This window comes from Oncorhynchus keta, unplaced genomic scaffold (genome assembly GCF_023373465.1).
Source record: "Oncorhynchus keta strain PuntledgeMale-10-30-2019 unplaced genomic scaffold, Oket_V2 Un_scaffold_19589_pilon_pilon, whole genome shotgun sequence".
Lineage (NCBI taxonomy): Eukaryota > Metazoa > Chordata > Actinopteri > Salmoniformes > Salmonidae > Oncorhynchus > Oncorhynchus keta.
In genome coordinates, this window is record NW_026290849.1 from 23,154 (window position 1) to 38,136 (window position 14,983).

The 14,983-nt window shown below is 48.8% G+C and overlaps 2 long non-coding RNA genes and 1 pseudogene across 4 annotated transcripts; 2 read left to right on the forward strand and 1 right to left on the reverse strand.

Moving 5' to 3' along the window:
- Positions 1-1,447: 1,447 nt before the first annotated feature.
- Positions 1,448-14,983, reverse strand: part of LOC127927942 (E3 ubiquitin-protein ligase ZNF598-like) — a 62,614-nt pseudogene continuing 49,078 nt past the window's right edge.
- LOC127927947 (uncharacterized) lies at positions 6,179-7,217 on the forward strand. Its single transcript, XR_008129632.1, has 3 exons — positions 6,179-6,195; positions 6,375-6,705; positions 6,924-7,217. It is a non-coding gene; the product is annotated as an uncharacterized LOC127927947 (long non-coding RNA).
- LOC127927944 (uncharacterized) lies at positions 8,544-9,347 on the forward strand. 3 transcript variants are annotated; one of them, XR_008129625.1, is made up of 4 exons: positions 8,544-8,606; positions 8,745-9,019; positions 9,117-9,191; positions 9,297-9,347. It is a non-coding gene; the product is annotated as an uncharacterized LOC127927944 (long non-coding RNA). The 3 variants fall into 3 exon arrangements; XR_008129624.1 differs by having other exon boundaries at positions 9,117-9,216; positions 9,297-9,339; XR_008129623.1 differs by lacking the exon at positions 9,297-9,347 and having other exon boundaries at positions 9,117-9,284.

The following is a 14,983-nucleotide window of genomic DNA, read 5'->3' on the forward strand; positions in this document are numbered from 1 at the left end:
AGTAGTAGATGGTCTGACTGTCTCCGGGGAGTAGTAGATGGTCTGACTGTCTCCGAGGGAGTAGTAGAGGGTCTGACTGTCTCGAGGGAGTAGTAGATGGTCTGACTGTCTCTCTCCGAGGAGTAGTAGAGGGTCTGACTGTCTCCGAGGGAGTAGTAGATGGTCTCCTGTCTCGAGGAGTAGTAGATGGTCTGACTGTCTCGAGGGAGTAGTAGATGGTCTGACTGTCTCGAGGGAGTAGTAGATGGTCTGACTGTCTCGAGGGGAGTAGTAGATGGTCTGACTGTCTTCAGGAGCAAAGGGTCTGACTGTCTCGAGGGAGTAGTTCTGACTGTCTCAGGGAGTAGTAGAGGGTCTGACTGTCTCGAGGAGTAGTAGAGGGTCTGACTGTCTCCTCTCCAGGGAGTAGTAGATGGTCTGACTGTCTCGAGGGAGTAGTAGAGGGTCTGACTGTCTCCGAGGGAGTAGTAGATGGTCTGACTGTCTCCGAGGGAGTAGTAGAGGGTCTGACTGTCTCCGAGGGAGTAGTAGAGGGTCTGACTGTCTCCGAGGGAGTAGTAGAGGGTCTGACTGTCTCCGAGGGAGTAGTAGAGGGTCTGACTGTCTCCGAGGGAGTAGTAGAGGGTCTGACTGTCTCCGAGGGAGTAGTAGAGGGTCTGACTGTCTCCTCTCCGAGGGAGTAGTAGATGGTCTGACTGTCTCCTCTCCGAGGGAGTAGTAGATGGTCTGACTGTCTCGAGGGAGTAGTAGATGGTCTGACTGTCTCGAGGGAGTAGTAGATGGTCTGACTGTCTGCGAGGGAGTAGTAGATGGTCTGACTGTCTGCGAGGGAGTAGTAGATGGTCTGACTGTCTCGAGGGAGTAGTAGAGGGTCTGACTGTCTCCGAGGGAGTAGTAGAGGGTCTGACTGTCTCCGAGGAGTAGTAGATGGTCTGACTGTCTCGAGGGAGTAGTAGATGGTCTGACTGTCTCCGAGGGAGTAGTAGATGGTCTGACTGTCTCCGAGGGAGTAGTAGAGGGTCTGACTGTCTCCTTTCCGAGGGAGTAGTAGATGGTCTGACTGTCTCGAGGAGTAGTAGATGGTCTGACTTAATAAACTCTCCTCAGTCATCAAACCTGATAAAACAACCGTCACTCCTTCAACACTTTATCAACATCATGGAAATGTGATCAGAAGAGAGGGGGAGAAAAATCAAATATATAGAACCATTCTTCTTATTAATACACAACATGTGGTACTTGTAGGGCCCTCCAGGTTCGGGTCGCCAGGCTGGGTCCAGGTCCAGCCGGAATCACACCGGGAATCAGGTCAAACATCTGGCAACCAGAATTCAGTTCAACCTCCTGCTGGCCCCAGCCTCGCCATCAAATACACTACCCAACGTCCTCTCTGGCCATGGTCACCATGGAAACAGGCTTCCCTGAATGGCAACAGGCAGGGCTGTGATTGGGCAGTGCGCATGTCTGTCCCAGGCCAGGGCTAGCTGATGATGCGGCTGATGTCCTGCAGGGGCTGGGAAGTCCTCGTTGTCCCCAGGGCAAGGTCTTATGGGAGTTGAAGTCTTTAGGGTCCAGCACCCCAGCAGGTGGGCAACCTGGCAGTCCAGCGCGGCTGCATTAGAGATGGCGCTGGAGGGGGTCTGCCAGGCACTTTCCTGTTCTTCCTGGTCCCGCCCCCTCCCTGTCTTTCCATGGCCCGGTTCTGCGTGGGCTGTCAGCAGCTCCTGCTGTTTCCTCGTAAATCAGGAACACCAGCAGCTCATTGAAGACGCCGCCAAAGTTGTCCCCTAACAGAGTCCTACAGCTCTGGTGGTACAGCAGGAACAGACCCTGTTGGTGTTACAGACTTCACTGTCCCCATGGCAACATGCTGCTGCTGTGTCACGTTTAAATACAACTTTTATAAACAGTTTCATACCAATAATAATAGACTAGAACATAGAGTCTATAGGAACATTAGCCTGTTGGTCCTACTGAGTCTATAGGAACATTAGCCTGTTGGTCTATAGGAACATTAGCCTGTTGGTCTATAGGAACATTAGCCTGTTGGTCTATAGGAACATTAGCCTGTTGGTCCTACTGAGTCTATAGGAACACTAGCCTGTTGGTCTATAGGAACATTAGCCTGTTGGTCCTACTGAGTCTATAGGAACATTAGCCTGCTGGTCCTACTGAGTCTATAGGAACATTAGCCTGTTGGTCCTACTGAGTCTATAGGAACATTAGCCTGTTGGTCCTACTGAGTCTATAGGAACATTAGCCTGCTGGTCTATAGGAACATTAGCCTGTTGGTCCTACTGAGTCTATAGGAACATTAGCCTGTTGGTCCTACTGAGTCTATAGGAACATTAGCCTGTTGGTCTATAGGAACATTAGCCTGTTGGTCTATAGGAACATTAGCCTGCTGGTCCTTGGTCTATAGGAACATTAGCCTGTTGGTCTATAGGAACATTAGCCTGTTGGTCTATAGGAACATTAGCCTGTTGGTCTATAGGAACATTAGCCTGTTGGTCCTACTGAGTCTATAGGAACATTAGCCTGTTGGTCCTACTGAGTCTATAGGAACATTAGCCTGCTGGTCCTACTGAGTCTATAGGAACATTAGCCTGTTGGTCTATAGGAACATTAGCCTGTTGGTCTATAGGAACATTAGCCTGTTGGTCTATAGGAACATTAGCCTGTTGGTCTATAGGAACATTAGCCTGTTGGTCTATAGGAACATTAGCCTGTTGGTCCTACTGAGTCTATAGGAACATTAGCCTGTTGGTCCTACTGAGTCTATAGGAACATTAGCCTGCTGGTCCTACTGAGTCTATAGGAACATTAGCCTGTTGGTCCTACTGAGTCTATAGGAACATTAGCCTGTTGGTCCTACTGGTCTATAGGAACATTAGCCTGTTGGTCTATAGGAACATTAGCCTGCTGGTCCTACTGAGTCTATAGGAACATTAGCCTGTTGGTCTATAGGAACATTAGCCTGTTGGTCTATAGGAACATTAGCCTATTGGTCCTACTGAGTCTATAGGAACATTAGCCTGTACTGGTCTATAGGAACATTAGCCTGTTGGTCTATAGGAACATTAGCCTGTTGGTCTATAGGAACATTAGCCTGTTGGTCTATAGGAACATTAGCCTGTTGGTCCTTGGTCTATAGGAACATTAGCCTGTTGGTCTGAGTCTATAGGAACATTAGCCTGGTTGGTCTATAGGAACATTAGCCTGTTGGTCCTACTGAGTCTATAGGAACATTAGCCTGTTGGTCCTACTGAGTCTATAGGAACATTAGCCTGTTGGTCCTACTGAGTCTATAGGAACATTAGCCTGGTTGAGTCTATAGGAACATTAGCCTGTTGGTCCTACTGAGTCTATAGGAACATTAGCCTGTCCTGGTCTATAGGAACATTAGCCTGTTGGTCTATAGGAACATTAGCCTGCTGGTCTATAGGAACATTAGCCTGTTGGTCCTACTGAGTCTATAGGAACATTAGCCTGTTGGTCCTACTGAGTCTATAGGAACATTAGCCTGTTGGTCTATAGGAACATTAGCCTGTTGGTCTATAGGAACATTAGCCTGTTGGTCCTACTGAGTCTATAGGAACATTAGCCTGCTGGTCTATAGGAACATTAGCCTGTTGGTAGGAACATTACTGTTGGTCTATAGGAACATTAGGCTGTTGGTCTTGCTGAGTCTATAGGAACATTAGCCTGTTGGTCTATAGGACCATTAGCCTGGTCTATAGGAACATTAGCCTGTTGGTAGGACCATTAGCCTGTTGGTCTATAGGAACATTAGCCTGTTGGTCCTACTGAGTCTATAGGAACATTAGCCTGTTGGTCCTACTGAGTCTATAGGAACATTAGCCTGCTGGTCTTACTGGGTCTATAGGAACATTATCCTGCTGGTCTTACTGGGTGGATAGGAACATTAGCCTGTTGGTCCTACTGAGTCTATAGAAACATTAGCCTGTTGGTCTATAGGAACATTAGCCTGTTGGTCTATAGGAACATTAGCCTGTTGGTCTATAGGAACATTAGCCTGTTGGTCCTACTGAGTCTATAGGAACATTAGCCTGCTGGTCCTACTGAGTCTATAGGAACATCAGCCTGCTGGTAGGAACATTAGCCTGTTGGTCTATAGGAACATTAGCCTGTTGGTCCTACTGAGTCTATAGGAACATTAGCCTGTTGGTCCTACTGAGTCTATAGGAACATTAGCCTGTTGGTCTACTGAGTCTATAGGAACATTAGCCTGCTGGTCCTACTGGTCTATAGGAACATTAGCCTGTCTTACTGGTCTATAGGAACATTAGCCTGCTGGTCCTACTGGTCTATAGGAACATTAGCCTGTTGGTCTATAGGAACATTAGCCTGTTGGTCCTACTGGGTCTATAGGAACATTAGCCTGTTGGTCCTACTGAGTCTATAGGAACATTAGCCTGCTGGTCCTACTGAGTCTACAGGAACATTAGCCTGCTGGTCTATAGGAACATTAGCCTGCTGGTCTTACTGAGTCTATAGGAACATTAGCCTGTTGGTCTATAGGACCATTAGCCTGCTGGTCTGACTGAGTCTATAGGAACATTAGCCTGCTGGTCTTACTGGGTCTATAGGAACATTAGCCTGCTGGTCTTACTGAGTCTACAGGAACATTAGCCTGCTGGCCTTACTGGTCTACAGGAACATTAGCCTGCTGGTCTTACTGGGTCTATAGGAACATTAGCCTGCTGGTCTTACTGGGTCTATAGGAACATTAGCCTGCTGGTCTTACTGGGCCTATAGGAACATTAGCCTGCTGGTCTTACTGAGTCTATAGGAACATTAGCCTGCTGGTCTTACATTGGGCCTATAGGAACATTGGCCTGCTGGTCTATAGGAACATTAGCCTGCTGGCCTTACTGAGTGTTTGGAGTCAGGGTTAGGGGGTTAAGGTTAGGAGTCAGGGTTAGGGGGTTAAGGTTAGGAGTCAGGGTTAGGGGTTAAGGTTAGGAGTCAGGGGTTAGGGGGTTAAGGTTAGGAGTCAGGGTTAGGGGGGGTTAAGGTTAGGAGTCAGGGTTAGGGGTTAAGGTTAGGAGTCAGGGTTAGGGGGTTAAGGTTAGGAGTCAGGGTTAGGGGGTTAAGGTTAGGAGTCAGGGTTAGGGGGTTAAGGTTAGGAGTCAGGGTTAGGGGGTTAAGGTTAGGAGTCAGGGTCAGGGGGTTAAGGTTAGGAGTCAGGGTTAGGGGTTAAGGTTAGGAGTCAGGGTTAGGGGGGTTAAGGTTAGGAGTCAGGGTTAGGGGGGTTAAGGTTAGGAGTCAGGGTTAGGGGGGTTAAGGTTAGGAGTCAGGGTTAGGGGGGTTAAGGTTAGGAGTCAGGGTTAGGGGGGTTAAGGTTAGGAGTCAGGGTTAGGGGGGTTAAGGTTAGGAGTCAGGGTTAGGGGGGTTAAGGTTAGGAGTCAGGGTTAGGGGGGTTAGGGGGTTAGGGGGTTAGGAGTCAGGGTTAGGGGGGTTAAGGTTAGGAGTCAGGGCTAGGGGGGTTAAGGTTAGGAGTCAGGGTTAGGGGGGTTAAGGTTAGGAGTCAGGGTTAAGGTTAGGAGTCAGGGTTAGGGGGGTTAAGGTTAGGAGTCAGGGCTAGGGGGGTTAAGGTTAGGAGTCAGGGCTGGGGGTAAAGGTTAGGAGTCAGGGCTTACCTGTCTAAACTGTCCAGAGGAGGGTTAGGGGGTTAAGGTTAGGAGTCAGGGTTAGGGGGGTTAAGGTTAGGAGTCAGGGTTAGGGGGTTAAGGTTAGGAGTCAGGGTTAGGGGGTTAAGGTTAGGAGTCAGGGTTAGGGGGGTTAAGGTTAGGAGTCAGGGTTGGGGGGGTTAAGAGTCTTACCTGTCTAAACTGTCCAGAGTAGTCCTTGAACTGGTTGAATCGTGACTGGTCGTTCTGCAGTAGGTTCTTAATGGACTGGATCAGTGCCATGTTCCTCTGCTGGAAGTTCTCTGGAGCCAGGTACACCCCTGGGGACTGGGGAGAGCTGAACACCCCCCCATATGGAGTCATTTACAACAGTTTGAATCAAATATGTGTTGTTGTGTCTGTAAAGGTGGTGGTCTGTCTGGTGTGTGTAAAGGTGGTGGCCTGTCTGGTGTGTGTAAAGGTGGTGGTCTGTCTGGTGTCTGTAAAGGTGGTGGTCTGTCTGGTGTGTGTAAAGGTGGTGGTCTGTCTGGTGTGTGTAAAGGTGGTGGCCTGTCTGGTGTCTGTAAAGGTGGTGGCCTGTCTGGTGTCTGTAAAGGTGGTGGCCTGTCTGTCTGTAAAGGTGGTGTCTGTGTCTGTAAAGGTGGTGGCCTGTCTGGTGTCTGTAAAGGTGGTGGCCTGTCTGGTGTCTGTAAAGGTGGTGGCCTGTCTGGGTCTGTAAAGGTGGTGGCCTGTCTGGTGTCTGGTGTGTGTAAAGGTGGTGGCCTGTCTGGTGTCTGTAAAGGTGGTGGCCTGTCTGGTGTCTGTAAAGGTGGTGGCCTGTCTGGTGTCTGTAAAGGTGGTGGCCTGTCTGGTGTCTGTAAAGGTGGTGGCCTGTCTGGTGTCTGTAAAGGTGGTGGCCTGTCTGGTGTCTGTAAAGGTGGTGGCCTGTCTGGTGTCTGTAAAGGTGGTGGTCTGTCTGGTGTCTGTAAAGGTGGTGGCCTGTCTGGTGTCTGTAAAGGTGGTGGCCTGTCTGGTGTCTGTAAAGGTGGTGGCCTGTCTGGTGTCTGTAAAGGTGGTGGTCTGTCTGGTGTCTAGTGTCTGGTGTCTGTAAAGGTGGTGGCATGTCTTTTGTCTGTAAAGGTGGTGGCCTGTCTGGTGTCTGTAAAGGTGGTGGTCTGTCTGGTGTCTAGTGTCTGGTGTCTGTAAAGGTGGTGGTCTGTCTGGTGTCTAGTGTCTGGTGTCTGTAAAGGTGGTGGTCTGTCTGGTGTCTAGTGTCTGGTGTGTGTAAAGGTGGTGGCCTGTCTGGTGTCTGTAAAGGTGGTGGCCTGTCTGGTGTCTGTAAAGGTGGTGGCCTGTCTGGTGTCTGTAAAGGTGGTGGCCTGTCTGGTGTCTGTAAAGGTGGTGGCCTGTCTGGTGTCTGTAAAGGTGGTGGCCTGTCTGGTGTCTGTAAAGGTGGTGGTCTGTCTGGTGTCTGTAAAGGTGGTGGCCTGTCTGGTGTCTGTAAAGGTGGTGGCCTGTCTGGTGTCTGTAAAGGTGGTGGCCTGTCTGGTGTCTGTAAAGGTGGTGGCCTGTCTGGTGTCTGTAAAGGTGGTGGTCCTGTCCGGTGTCTGTAAAGGTGGTGGCCTGTCTGGTGTCTGTAAAGGTGGTGGCCTGTCTGGTGTCTGTAAAGGTGGTGGCCTGTAAAGGTGGTGTCTGTAAAGGTGGTGGCCTGTCCGGTGTCTGTAAAGGTGGTGGCCTGTCTGGTGTCTGTAAAGGTGGTGGCCTGTCCGGTGTCTGTAAAGGTGGTGGTCTGTCCGGTGTCTGTAAAGGTGGTGGCCTGTCCGGTGTCTGTAAAGGTGGTGGCCTGTAAAGATGGTGTCTGTAAAGGTGGTGGCCTGTCTGGTGTCTGTAAAGGTGGTGGCCTGTCTGGTGTCTGTAAAGGTGGTGGCCTGTCTGGTGTCTGTAAAGGTGGTGGCCTGTCTGGTGTCTGTAAAGGATGGTTGGTCTGTCTGGTGTCTGTAAAGGTGGTGGTCTGTAAAGGTGATGTCTGTCTGTAAAGGTGGTGGTCTGTCTGGTGTCTGTAAAGTGTGGTGGTCTGTCTGGTGTCTGTAAAGGTGGTGGCCTGTCTGGTGTCTGTAAAGGTGGTGGCCTGTCTGTGTGTCTGTAAAGGTGGTGGCCTGTCTGGTGTCTGTAAAGGTGGTGGCCTGTCTGGTGTCTGTAAAGGTGGTGGCCTGTCTGGTGTCTGTAAAGGTGGTGGCCTGTCTGTGGTGTCTGTAAAGGTGGTGGTGATGTCTGGTGTCTGTAAAGGTGATGGCCTGTCTGGTGTGTGTAAAGGTGGTGGCCTGGATGGTTGGTGTCTGTAAAGGTGTGGTCTGTCTGTAAAGGTGATGTGATGGTTGGTCTGTAAAGTCTGTGGTGGTCTGTCTGGTCTGTAAATGTGATGTAGTGGTCTGTGACTGGTCTGAAAGGTGATGTGATGGTTGGTCTGTAAAGATGATGATGATGGTTGGTCTGTAAAGGTGATGTCTGGTCTGTAAAGGTGATGTCTAGTCTGTAAAGGTGATGTCTAGTCTGTAAAGGTGATGTCTAGTCTGTAAAAGTGATGTGATGGTTGGTCTGTAAAGGTGATGTGATGTTTGGTCTGTAAAAGTGATGTGATGTCTGGTCTGTAAAGGTGATGTGATATCTGGTCTGTAAAGGTGATGTGATGGTTGGTCTGTAAAGGTGATGTCTAGTCTGTAAAGGTGATGTGATGGTTGGTCTGTAAAAGGTGATGTCTGGTCTGTAAAAGGTGGTGATGGTTGGTCTGTGTGATGGATGGTTGGTCTGTAAAGGTGATGATCTGGTCTGTAAAGGTGATGTGATGGATGGTTGGTCTGTAAAGGTGATGGTTGGTCTGTAAAGGTGATGGTTGGTCTGTAAAGATGATGTCTAGTCTGTAAAGGTGATGTGATGGTTGGTCTGTAAAGGTGATGTGATGGTTGGTCTGTAAAGGTGATGTGGTTGGTCTGTAAAGGTGATGTGATGGATGGTTGGTCTGTAAAGGTGGTGATGGATGGTTGGTCTGTAAAGGTGATGTCTGGTCTGTAAAGGTGATGTCTGGTCTGTAAAGGTGATGTCTGGTCTGTAAAGGTGATGTGATGGTTGGTCTGTAAAGGTGATGTGATGGTTGGTCTGTAAAGGTGATGTGATGGTTGGTCTGTAAAGGTGATGTGATGGTTGGTCTGTAAAGGTGATGTGATGGTTGGTCTGTAAAGGTGATGTGATGGTTGGTCTGTAAAGGTGATGTGATGGTTGGTCTGTAAAGGTGATGTGATGGTTGGTCTGTAAAGGTGATGTGATGGTTGGTCTGTAAAGGTGATGTGATGGTTGGTCTGTAAAGGTGATGTGATGGTTGGTCTGTAAAGGTGATGTGATGGTTGGTCTGTAGGTGATGTGATGGTTGGTCTGTAAATGATCTGATGGTTGGTCTGTAGGTGAAGGTGTGATGGTCTGGTCTGTAAGGTGATGTGATGGTTGGTCTGTAAAGGTGATGTGATGGTTGGTCTGTAAAGGTGATGTGATGGTTGGTCTGTAAAGGTGATGTGATGGTTGGTCTGTAAAGGTGATGTCTGGTCTGTAAAGGTGATGGTTGGTCTGTAAAGGTGATGTCTAGTCTGTAAAGGTGATGTCTAGTCTGTAAAGGTGATGTGATGGTTGGTCTGTAAAGGTGATGTGATGGTTGGTCTGTAAAGGTGATGTGGTTGGTCTGGTCTGTCTGTCTCACCGGGGGCTGGATGCAGGGGGGCAGGCTCCACCACGTTGCTGTTGAGGGGGATGCCGGTAAACCCTGGGGCTTACTAGGAGGGGTGGTGCTGCCCTGGCCGGGGGAGGGGGACAGGTTTCTGGGGGCAGAACTCTTCAGGACGAAGGCACTTTTAAAGCCTGGAGGAGACAAACAGCATGATCAACATCACTACATTATCACTGATACTATCACCCATTACCCCAACTTAAACAGCATGGTGAACATCACTACATTATCACAGTTACTATCATCCATTACCCCAACTATAAACAGCATGGTCAACATCACTACATTATCACAGTTACTATCATCCATAACCCCAACATCACTACAGTATCACTGTTACTATCATCCATTACCCCAACGTAAACAGTATGGTCAACATCACTACATTATCACAGTTACTATCATCCATTACCCCAATTTAAACAGCATGGTCAACATCACTACATTATCACAGTTAATATCATCCATTACCAACTTAAACACATGGTCAACATCGCTACATTATCATCCATTACCCCAACTTAAACAGCATGGTCAACATCACTACATTATCACAGTTACTATCATCCATAACCCCAACATCACTACATTATCACAGTTACTATCATCCATTACCCCAACATCACTACATTATCACTGTTACTATCATCCATTACCCCAATTTAAACAGCATGGTCAACATCACTACATTATCACAGTTACTATCATCCATTACCCCAACTTAAACAGCATGATCAACATCACTACATTATCACTGCTACTATCATCCATTACTCCCAACTTAAACAGCATGGTCAACATCACTACATTATCACTGTTACTACCATCCATTACCCCAACATCACTACATTATCACTGTTACTATCATCCATTACCCCAATTTAAACAGCATGGTCAACATCACTACATTATCACAGTTACTATCATCCATTACCCCAGCTTAAAAACAGCATGATCAACATCACTACATTATCACTGCTACTATCATCCATTACCCCAGCTTAAACAGCATGGTCAACATCACTACATTATCACAGTTACTATCATCCATTACCCCAACTTAAACAGCATGGTCAACATCACTACATTATCACTGTTACTATCATCCATTACCCCAACTTCAAAACCTAGAGACAAACAGCATTGCTAACATCACTACATTATCACAGTTACTATCATCCATTACCATGACTTAAACAGCATGGTCGACATCACTACATTATCAGTTACTATCATCCATTACCCCAACTTAAACAGCATGGTCAACATCACTCCACATTATCACAGTTACTATCATCCATAACCCCAACTTAAACAGCATGGTCAACATCACTACATTATCACTGATACTATCATCCATAACCCCAACTTAAACAGCATGGTCAACATCACTACATTATCACAGTTAATATCATCCATTACCCCAACATCACTACATTATCACTGCATACTATCATTATCACTGATACGATCATCCCAACTTAAACAGCATGGTCAACATCACTACATTATCACAGTTAATATCATCCATTACCCCAACTTAAACAGCATGGTCAACATCACTACATTATCATCCATTACCCCAACTTAAACAGCATGGTCAACATCACTACATTATCACTGTTACTATCATCCATTACCCCAACTTAAACAGCATGGTCAACATCACTACATTATCACATCAGTTACTATCATCCATAACCCCAACATCAGTACATTATCACTGTTACTATCATCCATTACCCCAACATCACTACATTATCACTGTTACTATCATCCATTACCCCAACATCACTACATTATCACTGCTACTATCATCCATTACCCCAACTTAAACATAGACCAACATCCTCACTGCTGGTCAACATCACTACGCTGTTACCTCATAGACCAACACATCCTCACTACTATCACAGTTACGCCCTCATAGACCAACACATCTCACTGCTGATCACGTTTACGCCCTCATAGACCATTACACGTTACGCCTCATAGACCAACACACTACCTCACTGCTACTATCATCCATTACGCCCTCATAGACCAACACATCCTCACTGCTGAGACGTTACGCCCTCATAGACCAACACATCACTCACTGCAGAGACGTTACGCCCTCATAGACCCAACACATCCTCACTGCTGAGACGTTACGCCCTCATAGACCAACACATCCTCACTGCTGAGACGTTACGCCCTCATAGACCAACACGTCCTCACTGCTGAGACGTTACGCCCTCATAGACCAACACACTCGTTCACTGCTGAGACGTTACGCCCTCATAGACTAACACATCCTCACTGCTGAGACGTTACGCCCTCATAGACCAACACATCCTCACTGCTGGGACGTTACGCCTCATAGACCAACGTTACATCCTCACTGCTGAGACGTTACGCCCTCATAGACCAACACATCCTCACTGCTGGAACGTTACGCCCTCATAGACCAACACATCCTCACTGCTGAGACATTCGCCCTCATAGACCAACACATCCTCACTGCTGAGACGTTACGCCCTCATAGACCAACACATCCTCACTGCTGAGACGTTACGCCCTCATAGACCAACACGTCACTCACTGCTGAGACGTTACGCCCTCATAGACCAACACATCCTCACTGCTGAGACGTTACGCCCTCATAGACTAACACATCCTCACTGCTGAGACGTTACGCCCTCATAGACCAACACATCCTCACTGCTGAGACGTTACGCCCTCATAGACCAACACGTCCTCACTGCTGAGACGCGCCCTCATAGACCAACACATCCTCAGGCGTTACGCCCTCTAGACCAGACGTTACGCCCTCATAGACCAACACGTTACGCCCTCATAGACCAACACGTTACGCCTCCTCATAGACCAACACATTACGCCCTCATAGACCAACACGTTACGCCCTCATAGACCAACACATCCTCACTGCTGAGGCGTTTACGCCCTCATAGACCAACACATCCTCACTGCTGGGACGCCCACCATTACGCCCTCATAGACCAACACATCCTCACTGCTGAGACGTTACGCCTCATAGACCAACACATCCTCACTGCTGAGACGTTACGCCCTCATAGAGCCAGCACATCCTCACTGCTGAGACGTTACGCCTCATAGACCAACACATCCTCACTGCTGGGGCGTTACGCCCTCAGACCAACACATCCTCACTGCTGAGACGTTACGCCCTCATAGACCAACACATCCTCACTGCTGAGACGTTACACCCTCATAGACCAACACGTTACCCTCATAGACCAACACATCCTCACTGCTGAGACGTTACGCCCTCATAGACCAACACATCCTCACTGCTGGGACGTTACGCCCTCATAGACCAACACATCCTCACTGCTGAGACGTTACGCCCTCATAGACCAACACATCCTCACTGCTGAGGACGTTACGCCCTCATAGACCAACACATCCTCACTGCTGAGACGTTACGCCCTCATAGACCAACACATCCTCACTGCTGAGACGTTACGCCCTCATAGACCACACACGTTACGCCCTCATAGACCAACACATCCTCACTGCTGAGACGTTACGCCCTCATAGACCAACACATCCTCACTGCTGAGACGTTACGCCCTCATAGACCAACACATCCTCACTGCTGAGACGTTACGCCCTCATAGACCAACACATCCTCACTGCTGAGACGTTACGCCCTCATAGACCAACACATCCTCACTGCTGAGACGTTACGCCCTCATAGACCAACACATCCTCACTGCTGAGACGTTACGCCCTCATAGACCAACACGTTACGCCCTCATAGACCAACACATCCTCACTGCTGAGACGTTACGCCCTCATAGACCAACACATTACGCCCTCATAGACCAACACCCTCACTGCTGAGACGTTACGCCCTCATAGACCAACACATCCTCACTGCTGAGACGTTACGCCCTCATAGACCAACACATCCTCACTGCTAAGACGTTACGCCTCATAGACCAACACGCCCTCATCTCACTGCTGAGACGTTACGCCTCATAGACCAACACATTACGCCCTCATAGACCAACACATCCTCACTGCTGGGACGTTACGCCCTCATAGACCAAGACATCCTCACTGCTGAGACGTTACGCCTCACCGTTAGACCAACACATCCTCACTGCTGAGACGTTACGCCCTCATAGACCAACACATTACGCCCTCATAGACCAACACTCCCACATTGCTGAGACGTTACGCCCTCATAGACCAACACATTACGCCCTCATAGACCAGCACATCCTCACTGCTGAGACGTTACGCCCTCATAGACCAACACGTTACTCACTGCTGACCAACACGTTACACCTCATAGACCAACACATCCTCACTGCTGGGACGTTACGCCCTCATAGACCAACACATCCTCACTGCTGAGACGTTACGCCCTCATAGACCAACACATCCTCACTGCTGAGACGTTACGCCCTCATAGACCAACACGTTACCTCACTGACCAACACGTTACGCCCTCATAGACCAACACATCCTCACTGCTGAGACGTTACGCCCTCATAGACCAACACATCCTCACTGCTGAGACGTTACGCCCTCATAGACCCAACACATCCTCACTGCTGAGACGTTACGCCCTCATAGACCAACACATCCTCACTGCTGGGACGTTACGCCCTCATAGACCAACACGTTACGCCCTCATAGACCAACACATCCTCACTGCTGAGACGTTACGCCCTCATAGACCAACACATCCTCACTGCTGAGAGACGTTACGCCCTCATAGACCAACACATCCTCACTGCTGAGACGTTACCCTCATAGACCAACACATCCTCACTGCTGAGACGTTACGCCCTCAGACCAACACATCCTCACTGCTGAGACGTTACGCCCTCATAGACCAACACATCCTCACTGCTGAGACGTTACGCCCTCATAGACCAACACATCTCACTGCTGAGACGTTACGCCCTCATAGACCAACACATCCTCACTGCTGAGACGTTACGCCCCTCATAGACCAATCCCCTCACTGCTGGGACGTTACGCCCTCATAGACCAACATATCCTCACTGCTGGGACCTACGCCCCATAGAGCCAACACGTTACGCCCTCATAGACCAACACATCCTCACTGCTGGGACGTTACGCCCTCATAGACCAACACATCCTCACTGCTGGGACGTTCGCCCTCATAGACCAACACGTTATGCCCTCAGACCAACACATCCTCACTGCTGAGACGTTACGCCCTCATAGACCAACACATCCTCACTGCTGAGACGTTACGCCCTCACTGCTGAGACCAACGTTACGCCCCTCATAGACCAACACATCCTCACTGCTGAGACGTTACGCCCTCATAGACCAACACATCCTCACTGCTGAGACGTTACGCCCTCATAGACCAACACATACGCCCTCATAGACCAACACATCCTCACTGCTGAGACGTTACGCCTCATAGACCAACACATCCTCACTGCTGAGACGTTACGCCTCATAGACCAACACATCTCACTGCTGAGACGTTACGCCCTCATAGACCAACACATCCTCACTGCTGAGACGTTACGCCTCATAGACCCAACACGTTACGCCCTCA